The sequence below is a fragment of the Engystomops pustulosus genome, chromosome 2 (genome assembly GCF_040894005.1).
Source record: "Engystomops pustulosus chromosome 2, aEngPut4.maternal, whole genome shotgun sequence".
NCBI classification, from domain to species: domain Eukaryota; kingdom Metazoa; phylum Chordata; class Amphibia; order Anura; family Leptodactylidae; genus Engystomops; species Engystomops pustulosus.
Window position 1 is genome coordinate 125156727 of NC_092412.1, and position 14339 is coordinate 125171065.

The 14339-nt window shown below is 45.0% G+C and overlaps 1 long non-coding RNA gene across 1 annotated transcript in view; it reads right to left on the reverse strand.

Moving 5' to 3' along the window:
- Positions 1–642: 642 nt before the first annotated feature.
- The window catches only part of LOC140118405 (uncharacterized), a 41681-nt gene continuing 27984 nt past the window's right edge, over positions 643–14339 (reverse strand). Inside the window, exons 2-3 of the long non-coding RNA XR_011853193.1 lie at positions 1049–1159; positions 643–848 (exon numbers count right to left, since the gene is read on the reverse strand). This is a non-coding gene — a long non-coding RNA (uncharacterized lncRNA). The remainder of the gene's footprint in view (positions 849–1048; positions 1160–14339) is intronic.

The window sequence follows — 14339 nt, forward strand, 5'->3', positions numbered from 1 at the left end:
AAAAACACATCTGCAATTTTAGTTAATATGTTACAACGGTAAAAGCAGTGAGCCGCGCCATTGGAAGTTGCCTACTAAAAATAGAGATAATATATAGCACACATTTTATTTATTCACTTGTAATACAAATAAAAAGACTACAAACCTCTTTATTTTTAATGTGTTGTGTATTAATGTAAGAAGTGTGGTAGGAAATTCAGTTATAATACAGATACAACATCACATCTTCAGACTGTAAAAAGGCAGAATTGCTCCCTGAGCAGACATGAAACATCACGCTGTGTGGTAGTAATGACGCCTACTTCTGAGCTACTAGCCGAGAGAGCCGCTGTCTGAGTCAACTGTCTTCCATTAGGGGCGTGAATTTCATTATTGATGTTTCATATTGATTTTTCTGATGTTCTAAATGTGATAAAATCCCCAATATTGTGTACAGATCCCTGTCATACAACAAGCTTGTGGGAGTTATAAGGCTACCTGTACTCAACTAGGTAATGAGGATAAGTGCTAGACATATTTTCTAAAGATAGCACACATTCACATTGCCTTCTAAAGGCGCGTGCACACTATGAATTTCACAGCCCTGTACATGAGCCAGTTGCTCAAAATGTAAAAGAAAGAGCAGGTCTTATTCCTTCTCGTATTTGCGTTCCTGGCAGTTATTTTCAATGGTCATCATTGCGACAGCTGACCTCACCCGCGGATGACACACTGGCAAAACAAGGACCATGGGACATCATATGCAGGTAGCCTAATAGTGTACATACAATTTTTGTATTAGTTGTTTTGTAAGATCTGAAAGGTTGGGCTGGATTGATCTCTGTCATAGGAAATTGGGAAATTGATCTCTGTCAAAGAAAATATTAAGAGGGGTTAAGATGAGACCAGCAAATGCCAATTACTTACTATGTTATTAGAAATCCTTATTCCCAACATTTTTCATGCAATTCAAACCTCAATAAGTTTATAAAAGTTTATAAATTTAACATAAAATCAATGATTAACACAGGGAATTTGATTATACATTTCGCAGGTAAAGTGAACATACCTATTTTTTTTTTACTCCTACTGGTTGCACCTGTTGCTTTTTTATAATCTTCCCCATTGGGCAATGACTTTTTCAAGAAAGCCGACCACAAATCAAAGACAAGTCTTATTCCTATTTTAGGTGAAATAATTGGCAAGAGAAAATGTAAGTAATGGAGTCATTCAGAGCAAAACTGAGGACAAAGGTTAGTTTTATATTCTTATAGTGACATTTATATTTTATTATATTTCATTTATAAAGTGCTTTACCCTGCAGACATGGAAATGTTGCCTTGAGATCAGCAGCAAGTTCAGACAAACCACCCAAAATCATGGAATCAGCAGGTTTCCCTACAGACAAAAGCAAAGCAAAAGGTCTGCACAGTGCACAGTATAAGGGTCTACAAATTCAGCACAGCTGTAGAGAAAATGGTAGAACCATGTGCCTGAACCTGATTGTGATTTCCCAGGCTCAGGAGCAGAGGCACTGGTGCAGCCAAAACAGGTATCACAGATATAATTAAACTTTGAAATCCCAATTCATGTTACAAAATGTTCCTGTGGCCTCTTCAATTTGGTTAAATGCTTCTGCAATTGCTATACCCCTACTGTATCTCAAAATAAATTTAGCAAAAACCTGGTAATGTTCTGCACTCACTGTGTCACACACAGCCTTATTTGTCATTCAGCCTTGACGTATTCTGGAATTCACTTGGGTTTTTCAGTGGCACATCTAGGCGGTCTGCTCATGGCACTTCTAAGCATGCCTGGTATATGCTCTCCGGAGAGACTTCTGTAAAGTATGTCTATCAGTGGAATCATCTGAAGGGTCGCATGTGTGAAAGTAAAAAGGTCAAACCAATCTTCAAATAAATTCATTTTCACAGTCAAGAAAAATACTTGCATTTTCTTCTGATTGTACCTCTACTGGAAATAACCTTTTTACACATATTGCATGTAGGATCTAATCACTGCATACACAATATATAATGTAATCATTACAAGCTACATAGATATACCTGCACAGCTTCCATTTTATACTTCCCACATGGGTATGCATGTTCTAATTCATACATCTACATGTTCTAATATACCATATCATGTCTCCTGCCCTGTGACCAATCCCCTTCCCCAAGCTATATGATGCATCCAGTGGTTCCCATCTATAACACCCTCTAATGTGTGTCATCAAACAGCAAGAAGCCCCTTTGCAGCAGTACAGTGACGTGATCTCACACACCAGATCACCAGAGGCCTCCAAGACCAGCTCTGATCCTAGATTATAAATGCTTTTTTCAAAATCCTGCTGCTACAAACAACAAAGGTATGATCACACAGATCTCCAGGACCAATACTTTCTGGGGTTGGCTTCCTTACCTTATCTAGAGTAACCGATGTTGCAGGTTTCCAATGGTAAGCAGTCTATGGCCACTGCCTAACATACGATGTATCTTCACCCCATGCTGGCGTATACTATTGAATAGGTAAATGTATTGGAGCAGTATGATAGGGCATATTTAGAAAAGAAACAGAGATTGTTAGATTCAGTGAACTCTGTATCGACCACAGAGATGCAGTGTGCTGTGAAAACTATGATGATCAGTATAGGAAGACTCAGATATACCCTATGGGGCATATTTATCATAAGTTGGCACTCGTGCTCCAGCGTATGATAGCCCCGCCGCTGCATGTTCGCCGTTACAGATAAGATAGCAGATGTATGCAAACATCTACAATCTTTTCTTCACTGTTCCGCGCGCGTATATTATCTCCCGACAAATTAGCAGATGTGAAGAACAGTGAAGAATAGAATAAAAACAGTGAACACAGTGAACACAGGATCATTTAAGTGAAAACACAGTAAAGAACACAGTGAAGAGTAGATTACAGATGTTCGGCACATCTGCTTACTTGTCGGGAGATACGCGCGGAACGGTGCGAACAAAATAGCATGTGAAGAACAATATATATATGTGTGTAAAGAACACATGGCAGATGTTTCTATACACCTGCAATGTCTTCTTCACACATATATATTGTTCTTCACATGCTATTTTGTTCGCACCACTCCGCACGTATCTCCCGACAAGTAAGCAGATGTGCCGAACATCTGTAATCTATTCTTCACTGTGTTCTTTACTGTGTTTTTCACTTAAATGATCCTGTGTTCACTGTGTTCACCGTGTTCACTGTTTTTATTCTATTCTTCACTGTTCTTCACATCTGCTAACTTGTCGGGAGATAATATACGCGCGCGGAACAGTGAAGAAAAGATTGTAGATGATTGCATACATCTGCTATCTTATCAGAAGACATTCTTTTTCAATTAAATAAAACATTTTATTCCCGAACCATGGTCCCTTTGAAAAAGTCCCATTGACTTAAAAAAACCTGCGTGAAAAACGCACCGAAAACGCAAAAAAATGCAAACAACACGCGCCTGAAAAACGCAAAAACACTAATGACTCCAAGGAAAAATGGAACAAAAACGCAGCCAAAAACATCAGTTTTTCACGCGTTGCACCCTGACGTGAAATGCAACGCTAGTGTGGAAGGGGCCTAAGGGTGTTCTATTAGAATAGTGTTAGGCAGGAGTGATTCTACAAGACCCCACAGCCCTTCTTAGGGCTACAATAACATTATATATATATTTTTTTATTTGCTTGTGGCTGGAATTGCTGGCACTAGTAGTGCAGCAAGTGCCATATTGTGAGGAATTTGTGGGGAGACCTGCGACCGTTGTGTTTAGCTCTTAGTGACACACACATATCCACCTCAAACACCGAAGTGGGACAATTTATTAGGGGTTTTCATTTGAATTAGGCAGAGTCTGCTGATTTATTTTTTTTTATGTTATTTTTTTTTTATAACTCAGTCATCTGGCATAGCATTGTGCTTTCAGTGTAGGCTAGAAAATAGCCATAGGAGAACCCCAACGGCTTACTTAGGCCTACAATAGCGTTATATTTTAGTCTGCTGATTTTTTTTTTTTACGTTTATTATTTTTTAGAACTCAAAGTCATCAGGCACAGCACAAAATCCAGTTGTGTGCTGTCAGGGTAGGTTAGAAACTAGCCATAGCAATAGGATAGCATCGTTTTGTTTAAAAAAAAAAAAAAACACAAAAAAAATTTACAGTTTACACTTTAATTTGGAAAATGTTTAACCCAAGGGCTAGGGGTAGAGGACAAGGGCGTGGGCGTCCAACTACTGCAGGGGTCAGAGGCCGTGGTCCTGGGCGGGGTGAGACACCACCTGCTGATGAGGGAGCAGGGGAACGCCGCAGAGCTACACTCCCTAGGTTCATGTCTCAAGATACTGGGACTCATGGTAGAGCACTGTTGAGGCCAGAACAGTGCGAACAGGTGATGTCGTGGATTGCGGACAAAGCTTCTAGCCATTTGTCCACCAGTCAGTCTTCCACGCAGTCCACCCATGTCACCGAAATCAGCACTCCTCCAGCTCCTCCACCTCAGCCTCCTTCCCCCCAGTCTGCTCCCTCCCAGGAAAATTTGGCATTTGAACCGGCATACTCTGAGGAACTGTTTTCTGGACCCTTCCCAGAGTCACAAACTACTTGTCCGGTTGCTGCTGAGCTATTTTCCGATGCCCAGGTTTTCCACCGGTGGCAGTCTGTGGGTGATGATGACATTATTGACTTAGTGGAAGAAGTGTGTAAAGAGGTGTCGGACGATGAGAAGACACGGTTGTCAGACAGTGGTGAAATTGTTGTCAGGGCAGGAAGTCTGAGAGGGGAGCAGACTGAGGGATCGGAGGATGATGAGGTGACAGACCCAAGCTGGGTTGATAGGCCGGGTGAACACAGTGCTTCTGAGACGGAGGCGAGTCCTATACTAGAACAGGTTGGAAGAGGCAGTGATGGGGCCAGACGGAGAGGCAGGGCCAGAGCTGGTGCATCAGCGCCAAATGTTTCACGTAGTCAAGCTCCCGTGGCGAGGGCTAGATATTCAGAAGTCTGGAGGTTCTTTAAAGAAACACCGGATGACCAACGGACTGTGGTGTGCAACCTGTGCCAAACCAGGATCAGCAGGGGTTCCACCACTACTAGCTTAACTACCACCAGTATGCGCAGGCATATGAATGCTAAACACCCCACTCAATGCCACCAAGCCCGTTCACCTCCTGCCGGGCACACCACTGCTCCTTCCCCTGTGTCATCTGCTAGTCAGCCCCCTGCCCAGGACCCCGGCCCAAACACCTCCCGTGCGAAAACCCCATCTTCACCTCCACGATCCTCCACAGCATCCACCAGCGTTCAGCTCTCCATCCCCCAGACGCTGGAGCGCAAAAGGAAGTATAGTGCAACCCACCCACACGCCCAAGCCCTCAACATCCACATCTCCAAACTGCTTAGCCTGGAGATGCTGCCCTATAGGCTGGTAGAGACCGAGGCCTTTCGAAACCTCATGGCGGCGGCCGCCCCTCGGTATTCAGTCCCCAGCCGCCACTACTTTTCCCGATGTGTGTCCCAGCCCTGCACAAGCACGTGTCACACAACATCATCCGTGCCCTGACCAACGCCATTTCTGACAAGGTCCACCTGACCACGGACACGTGGACGAGTGCTGCCGGGCAGCGCCACTATATGTCGCTGACGGCACATTGGGTTAACTTGGTGGAGGCTGGGACCGAGTCTGACCCTGGGGCTGGTCATATACTGCCGACGCCGAGGATTGCCGTGCCTACCTCGGTCCAGGTCTCTCAGGCCTAGTATGCCTCCTCCTCCTCCCACCCCTCCTCCACCTCCTCCTCCGAATTACCATCCGTGGGCATGGCGCCATCAGTCGGTAGCTCTAGGCATGGTAGCAGTGCCGTCGCTAAGCGACAGCAGGCGGTGCTCAAACTGCTGAGCCTAGGCGATAAAAGGCACACCGCCCAAGAGCTATTACAGGGCATCACGGCGCAGACTGATCTGTGGCTGGCACCGCTGAACCTGAAGCCATGCATGGTTGTGTGTGACAACGATCGTAACCTGGTGGCGGCTCTGCAACTCGGCAGACTGACACATGTGCCATGCTTGGCCCATGTGTTAAATCTCATAGTTCAGCGGTTCCTCAAGACATACCCCAATCTGTCTGACTTGCTCACTAAGGTGCGTCGCACCTGTGCGCATTTCAGGAAGTCCAGCACAGATGCTGCCACTCTTAGGGCAGCGCAGCGACGCCTCCAACTGACCGCTCACCGACTGTTGTGCGACGTGCCCACGAGGTGGAATTCAACATTAACCATGTTATCCAGAGTTTACCAGCAGCGCAAAGCGATTGTGGACTGCAAGATGTCAACTTCCACCAGAACTGGTAGTCAGGTCAGTCAGCTTCCTCAAGTCTACAATGAGGAGTGGTCGTGGATGTCTGATATCTGTCAGGTGCTGAGTAACACAGATGGTCAGTGGCGATGCCGCCATCATCAGCCTCACCATCCCGCTGCTTGGCCTGTTGAAACACTCTCTGGTCAGCATGAAATCGGAAGCTTTGCGCTCGTCACAAGAGACGGGGGAAGAAGATTCCCTTGTTGATAGCCAAAGCACCCTCAGGTCTGTTTCTCAGCGCATATTGGAGGAGGTGGAGGAGGATGAGGAGGAAGAGCAGGAGAATGTTGGCGAGACAGAAGAGGGGACCATTGTTCAGTCCTTCACTGTTCAGCGTGTATGGGCAGAAGAAGAGGAGTTGGAGGAGGAAATGGAGAGTCAGGCCAGTGAGGGGAGTGAATTCTTGTGCGTTGGTACTCTGGCACATATGGCAGATTTCATGCTAGGCTGCCTATCCCGTGACCCTCGCGTTCAAAGAATTTATTCCAGCACCGATTACTGGGTATTCTCCTGGACCCAAGGTACAAGCAAAATCTTTCCACTCTCATCCCTGGAGAGGAAAGGAGTGTGAGAATGCATGAATACCAGCAGGCCCTGGTGCACAAGCTGAAACAGTATTTGCCTTCTGACAGCGCTAGCGGCAGAGTGCGTACTTCTGCGGGACAAGTAGCGAGGGAGAGTAGGCGAGCAGGCAACTTGTCTAGCACTGGCAGGGCTACGCTTTGGCCTTTGCCAGTTTTTGTCTCCCCAGCAAGACACTGTTACCTGTCCCCAGTCTCGGCAGAGTAGGGCTGATCTTTACAGAAAGATGGTGAGGGAGTACGTAGCTGACCATACCATCGTCCTAAATGATCACACAGCTCCCTACAACTACTGGGTTTCAAAGCTGGACATGTGGCACGAACTGGCGCTGTACGCTTTGAAGGTTCTTGCCTGCCCTGCCGCTAGCGTGTTGTCCGAGCGGGTTTTCAGTGCAGCTGGTGGCATCATCACCGATAAGCGTACACGCCTGTCGACTGACAACGCTGACAGGCTGATGCTTATCAAGATGAATAAAGCCTGGATTTCTCAGGATTTCCACCAGGTGAAGGAAGCTCAACCTGAATAATTTATGCACTCCTCCTCCTCATTTTCCTCCTCCTCTTTGTACACTAAAGCAGAGGAAACTGGCTATTTTTTGCCAGGGCCAACTGAATCTAGGTACAGTACTCTATGTATTTAATTTTTCTGGAGGGCCACCTACCCGGTCATCTGTTTTAAACAATTTTTGGGAGTGCCACATACAGGCACTCAATCTATTTAATTTTTCTGGAGGACCACCTACCTGCTCCTCTGGTTTGAAAACTTTTTTGGACTGCCACATACAGGCATTCAATCTATTTAATTTTTCTGGAGGACCACCTACCTGCTCCTCTGTTTTGAAAACTTTTTTGGACTGCCACATACAGGCACTCTCCAAATTAAATTGTCTCCATAGCAGCCTCCACACTTCGTCTTTTTAGCTGCCTCCACACGTTGTCCATATAGCTGCCTCCATACATCATCCCCTTATCAAACGAGCTGTGTCAGGCAGAATTTTGGGTTGTTTTCATGGCTTCCACATCAAACTTGTTAACTTTGTCGCCACCCTGTTGTGTTATCCATAAAATATACTGGCAAACTTTTATCATTTACCGATATTATTTCAGCGCTTATTGCGCATCTGTTTACATTCCCCTCACCCACTATAACCCAAACTTATAAGAACGCTACTACACTTGATCTTATACAAAAGGTTCTTACAAGTGCTGTTTGGGGAGTAGCCGAGAGACAGGGGCTTGGATAGGCGAAAGCTCGCCTGGCAGCGGAGCGCCAGCTCCATCCCAAGATCCAACTAACATAGTTTTAACTGCAGCACCTTTAATCTACTACTACTTCACTGCCTCCATACATCGTCTCCTTATCAAACGAGCTGTGTCAGGCAGAATTTTCAGGTGTTTCACCAGATACATAGTGGAACTCGGCCCATCTGTCTCCGCCATGCTGGAGACCTGAAGTTGCAATCATAGCAGCGCAATATGGATGCCCCATACTGTCGCTCCTAATCATGGAACCATTTCCGAAAAACAATTAAAAATAGAACCTCTATGCTATTCCATTATTCTTAGGTGAAATATTCAAACGACCCCGCCTGCTTTGAAAATTATAATTTTTTCAAAGTAAACGCTGCTGGCCCCCAGGCCCATTTTGGGTGGGAAGGAGCCAAGAGACAGGGGTTTGGACAGGCGAAAGCTCGCCTGGCAGCGGACTGCCAGCTCCATCCCAAGATTAGGCAGCCTCAGAGGCATCCATGCATGCTGCCCCTGCTGTTTCCTGTCCATTTTGCATCCACGATCCTCCACAGCGTCCACCAATGTCTCCATGTGCAACTTTCAACTCTCTATACCCCAGACGCTGGAGCACGAGAGGATATGCAGCATATCATCCCCTTATCAAACGAGCTGTGTCAGGCAGAATTTTCAGGTGTTTCACCAGATACATAGTGGAACTCGGCCCATCTGTCGCCGCCTTGCTGGAGACCTGAAGTTGCAATCATAGCAGTGCAATATGGATGCCCCATACTGTCGCTCTTAATCATGGAAGTCGTCTCCATGGCTGCCTCCACATGTCATCCCCTTATCAAACGAGCTGTGTCAGGCTCATTTTTTGGGAGTTTCACCAGATACGTTATGGAACTTGGTCACTATGTCGCCACCATGCTGTGTTATCGACTAAATATACCGTCAACCTTTTGTTCACATAGGAAATCATTTCAGCGCTTCTTGCTCACCTCCTTTGGTAAAGCCTGAGTCCATTTAGGGTATGTCGCCATGATACTCTCTAGCCTGCCGCTGCTGCCGCTGCCTCTGCATGCCGTCCCCTTTAGTGTCAGGGTCAATTATTGGATGTTTTAGATGCTATCTAGCCTCATTCTGTCACTCTGTCATGGCCATGCTGTTGCCCATAATTTTGGCATAATGGTACGATTAAGCAGCCTCAGAGGCATCCATGCATGCTGCCCCTGCTGTCTCCTGTCCATTTCCGTGGTGTTTCTATCCTTTTCTGAGATTCTCAGGTGTTTGGCCAAGCTTCCCTGTGCAGAGCCTTGGTCCCCTTGAAAAATGCTTGAGTCTCCCATTGACTTCAATGGGGCTCGTTATTTGAGACGAGCACTCCAGCATCGGGAAACGTTCGTCTCGAATAACGAGCACCCGAGCATTTTAGTGCTCGCTCATCTCTAAAATTAAACTTAAGAACAAACCTAAAGAACCTATTTTGTACATAATCTGGAGACTGTCTGTACTTAAAAGTAATAATTAAACACTCTGGGGCACATTTACTTACCCGGTCCATTCGCGATCCAGCGGCGCGTTCTCTGCACAGGATTCGGGTCCGGCTGGGATTTAAGATGGTAGTTCCTCCGCCGTCCACCAGGTGGCGCTGCAGCGCCGAAAATAATCTTAACGCCCCGGAATGCACCATCCCATAGAAGGTGAAGGTGAGCGCTCCCCAAGCGACACATTTCCGGTTTTTAAATGCGGCGGTTTTTCCGAATACGTCGGGTTCTCGTTCGGCCACGCCCCCCGATTTCTGTCGCGCGCATGCCGGCCCCGATGCGCCACAATCCGATCGCGTGCGCCAAAAACCCGGAGCAATTCATGTACAAGCGGCGCAAATCGGAAATATTCGGGTAACACGTCGGGAAAACGCGAATCGGGCCCTTAGTAAATGACCCCCTCTATGTTTTACAAACTTTATGCAATATTAATAAAGGCTTGAAAATCAATATGAACAATTAACACATGTAAAAGGTAAAATGTCATTTTCATGGCCAGTAAAACTAAGTCTATAAAAGGCATATTTGCCAGTTATTTAAGTGATTTTTTGAAGTGAGTGTTATAAACCCAGAAAAGTGTATCAATTAACAGTTTGACATAATAAATATAAGACCTATGTTTTATGGAAATGTTATATATATATATACACTCACCGGCCACTTTATTAGGTACACCTGTCCAACTGCTCATTAACACTTAATTTCTAATCAGACAATCACATGGCGGCAGCTCAGTGCATTTAGTCATGTAGACATGGTCAAGACAATCTTCTGCAGTTCAAACCGAGCATCAGTATGGGGAAGAAAGGTGATTTAAGTTCCTTTGAACATGGCATGGTTGTTGGTGCCAGAAGGGCTGGTCTGAGTATTTCAGAAACTGCTGATCTACTGGGATTTTCACGCACAACCATCTCTAGGGTTTACAGAGTATGGTCCGAAATAGAAAAAACATCCAGTGAGCAGCAGTTCTGTGGGCGGAAATGCCTTGTTGATGCCAGAGGTCAGAGGAGAATGGGCAGACTGGTTTGAGCTGATAGAAAGGCAACAGTGACTCAAATCGCCACCCGTTACAACAAGGTAGGCAGAAGAGCATCTCTGAATGCACAGCACGTCGAACTTTGAGGCAGATGGGCTACAGCAGCAGAAGACCATACCGGGTGCCACTCCTTTCAGCTAAGAACAGGAAACTGAGGCTACAATTTGCACAAGTTCATTGAAATTGGACAGTAGAAGATTGGAAAAACATTGCCTGGTCTGATGAGTCTCGATTTCTGCTGCGACATTCGGATGGTCAGAATTTGGCGTCAACAACATGAAAGCATGGATCCATCCTGCCTTGTATCAACGGTTCAGGCTGGTGGTGGTGGTGTCATGGTGTGGGGAATATTTTCTTGGCACTCTTTGGGCCCCTTGGTACCAATTGAGCATCATTGCAATGCCACAGCCTACCTGAGTATTGTTGCTGATCATGTCCATCCCTTTATGACCACAATGTACCCAACATCTGATGGCTACTTTCAGCAGGATAATGCGCCATGTCATAAAGCTGGAATCATCTCAGACTGGTTTCTTGAACATGACAATGAGTTCACTCTACTCAAATGGCCTCCACAGTCACCAGATCTCAATCCAATAGAGCGTCTTTGGGATGTGGTGGAACGGGAGATTTGCATCATGTATGTGCAGCCGACAAATCTGCGGCAACTGTGTGATGCCATCATGTCAATATGGACCAAAATCTCTGAGGAATGCTTCCAGCACCTTGTTGAATCTATGCCACGAAGAATTGAGGCAGTTCTGAAGGCAAAAGGGGGTCCAACCCGTTACTAGCATAGGTACCTAATAAAGTGGCCGGTGAGTGTATATACATATATATATATAATATATACTTACCATACAAATATTTTATTGTGGGGATTTCAAGTAGTAGCATCATGTTCAATAGAAAGTGAACAGTACCTTATGTGACGTTTCCTAGATATTCTAGTGGAGTCACCACAAAATATTTAAAGACAGGGAAAGGGTAAAACTGGAATTGCGCTCCAGGTAGATGTACCTTTGTGAATGCATTGTAATTGGTCTACTAATATCATGAAGTAATTAAACAAACAGATAAAGATCAAAATTTAGCAAAAGAAATGCAAAAGGTACTAGGAGTAGTTTGCCTGTGGAGTATGAAGAGTACAGCAGATTTATAAAAAGTGGCAAACAGTCTTCATTAACCCCATACCGATACGCGATGTAGTAGTATGTCACGCGTTGGCTGCGGGTGAATGGAGAGGGCTCACGGGCTGAGCCCTCTCCAAAGCCGCAAATTTTTTGCTGCATACGCAGCAAACACTGAACGGTAACACCGTTGATCGGTGCTAGCATCAATTGCAAGTGTTACCCTGTCCATCGCTACCGGTATCTTCAAAAAGATGGGGGCGAAAACCCGAGGCTGTCTCGTTTAATTTATTTATTACAATGTGCAATATTTTAATGAATGAGGAGGAAAATCCTAGTACGGCAATATATGGTACAATAAATCAGAAAATCTAGGGCTAAAGTACCCTAGATCAGTGATTCTCAACCTGTGGGTCAGACCCCAGTGTGGGTCGAACGACGAAAACACAGGGGTCGCTAGTGTGTAGTAATCACACACTCCTTGAGGACCTGTCCAGCTGCTGTACAGAGGAGAAACTGAAGGACCTGTGATGTCATCAACACATGACCCTCTCTATACAGCCTCCTGCAGCACAGGGCTGCTCTGCTCACAGTAAGGATAAACTATAACTGGGAGCAGCAGGTGGGGTTTGAACTGGGGGAAGCAGGGGAGGGCTAGAACTGGGGGCTGAAAGGGGGGGTAGAACTGGGGGCTGCAGGAGGAGGGAGATAGAACTGGGGGCTGGAGGGGGGAAACTAGAAATGGGAGCAGCAGTCATGAATAAGAGCACTTGGCTGTGCTAGAAACACGTTGAAAAGTTTGACTGTTCCACCTGTGTTTTACCTGTTGGATGCCATGGATTCCAAGTAAGAAATAAATGCAGTATTATTCTGCACAAAAGTTGGATCTGGAATTGTTTTTTCTTGTGGACACATTGCTCTGCAGCGGGGTGGATCAGTGCATGCGGAGAAAATGTACCTAGATCCTTGCATGCGGATCTAGGTTACCTGGAGAAAACCTTGCATGGACTAGAACTGGGGGCTGCAGGAGGGGGGATGACTAGAACTGGGGGCAGGAGGTAGGGGGGACTAGAACTGGGGGCAGGAGGAAGGGGGGACTAGAACTGGGAGGAGTAAGGAAGTAGAACTAGAACGCAGTATTATAGTAGTTATATTCCTGTACATAGGAGGCAGTATTATAGTAGTTATATTCCTGTACATAGGAAGCAGTATTATAGTAGTTATATTCCTGTACATAGGAGGCAGTATTATAGTAGTTATATTCCTGTACATAGGAGGCAGTATTATAGTTGTTATATTCTTGTACATAGGGGCAGTATTATAGTAGTTATAAGACAAAAAGAAAAAATGTAGAAGACAGCTCACCGCTTGAAGGCACCAGGCATGGTAGACGGCTGTGTGCACGGACTCCAAAGTCTAGGCCGGATCCTAGGCAGCTGTACAGCTTAAATTGGCGTTTCACATAAAAGAAGGCAAGTGGAGTCCAGCTCAGGTAAACGGAGTATTCAATCTGTTAAAAATTCATGTTTAATTCATCTTCTTAAAAAATGTATAAATGCATCGTGGAGACAGGGGACATGGAGACACAAGACACAGGAAAGCAAAAAATGCAGGCAATGGTGACGCGTTTCAGACTATGCCATACAAGTCCTTAGTCGTACCTAGTCTGTCAGACTAGCACGAATATAATATAACAGTTTTTCACTGTATTTAACCCCATAATGGAAAATAAAATTCTATAAAAAGTGATCAAAGGGTCAAACTGTCCTAAAAATAGAAGTATTGAAAATGACATCAAAAGTACCACCCACAGACGGTACACTGAAGTATGAAAAAGTTATTAGCGCCAGAATTTTTTTTTTTGTAAATGAGGTTTTAATTTTTGAAAACGTATGAAAACATTATAAAACCTATACAAATTTGGTATCACCGTGATTGTTCCAACTCAAAAAATAAAGTAGACAGGTCATTTGGGTTGCAAAGTGAAAGCCGTAAAATCCAAGCTCATAAGAAAACAGTGCAAACACATTTTTCATTGCATTTTTTATTTCCCACTTCCCAGTACATGGCATGGAATATTAAATACCATCACTTTGAAGTGTAATTTGTTACACAGAAAACAAGCCCTCACAAAGCTCTTTACATTTAAAAATAAAAAAAGTTTTTTGAAGGTGGGGAATGAAAAATGAAAACGCAAAAGTGGAAAAGGGCCTCGGCTTTAAGGGGTTAATATGGTGCTCCCTGCACTGCTTGGGAAGTGAGCACCACCTTTTTTCTGGTGCACCTTTAACATAGCGCATGCAACACAATTCTGTTGAGTCGTAGTTATAAATGTGGTCCACAGTCCAACTCTGCACCAAAACACCCCTTTCTTGTGGTGCTTCAAGCATAGTGCTGCCCAGAGACAATACTGGTGCACTTCATAAATACATGTGCAAGCAGTTTGCAGGTTCTTTTCAATGT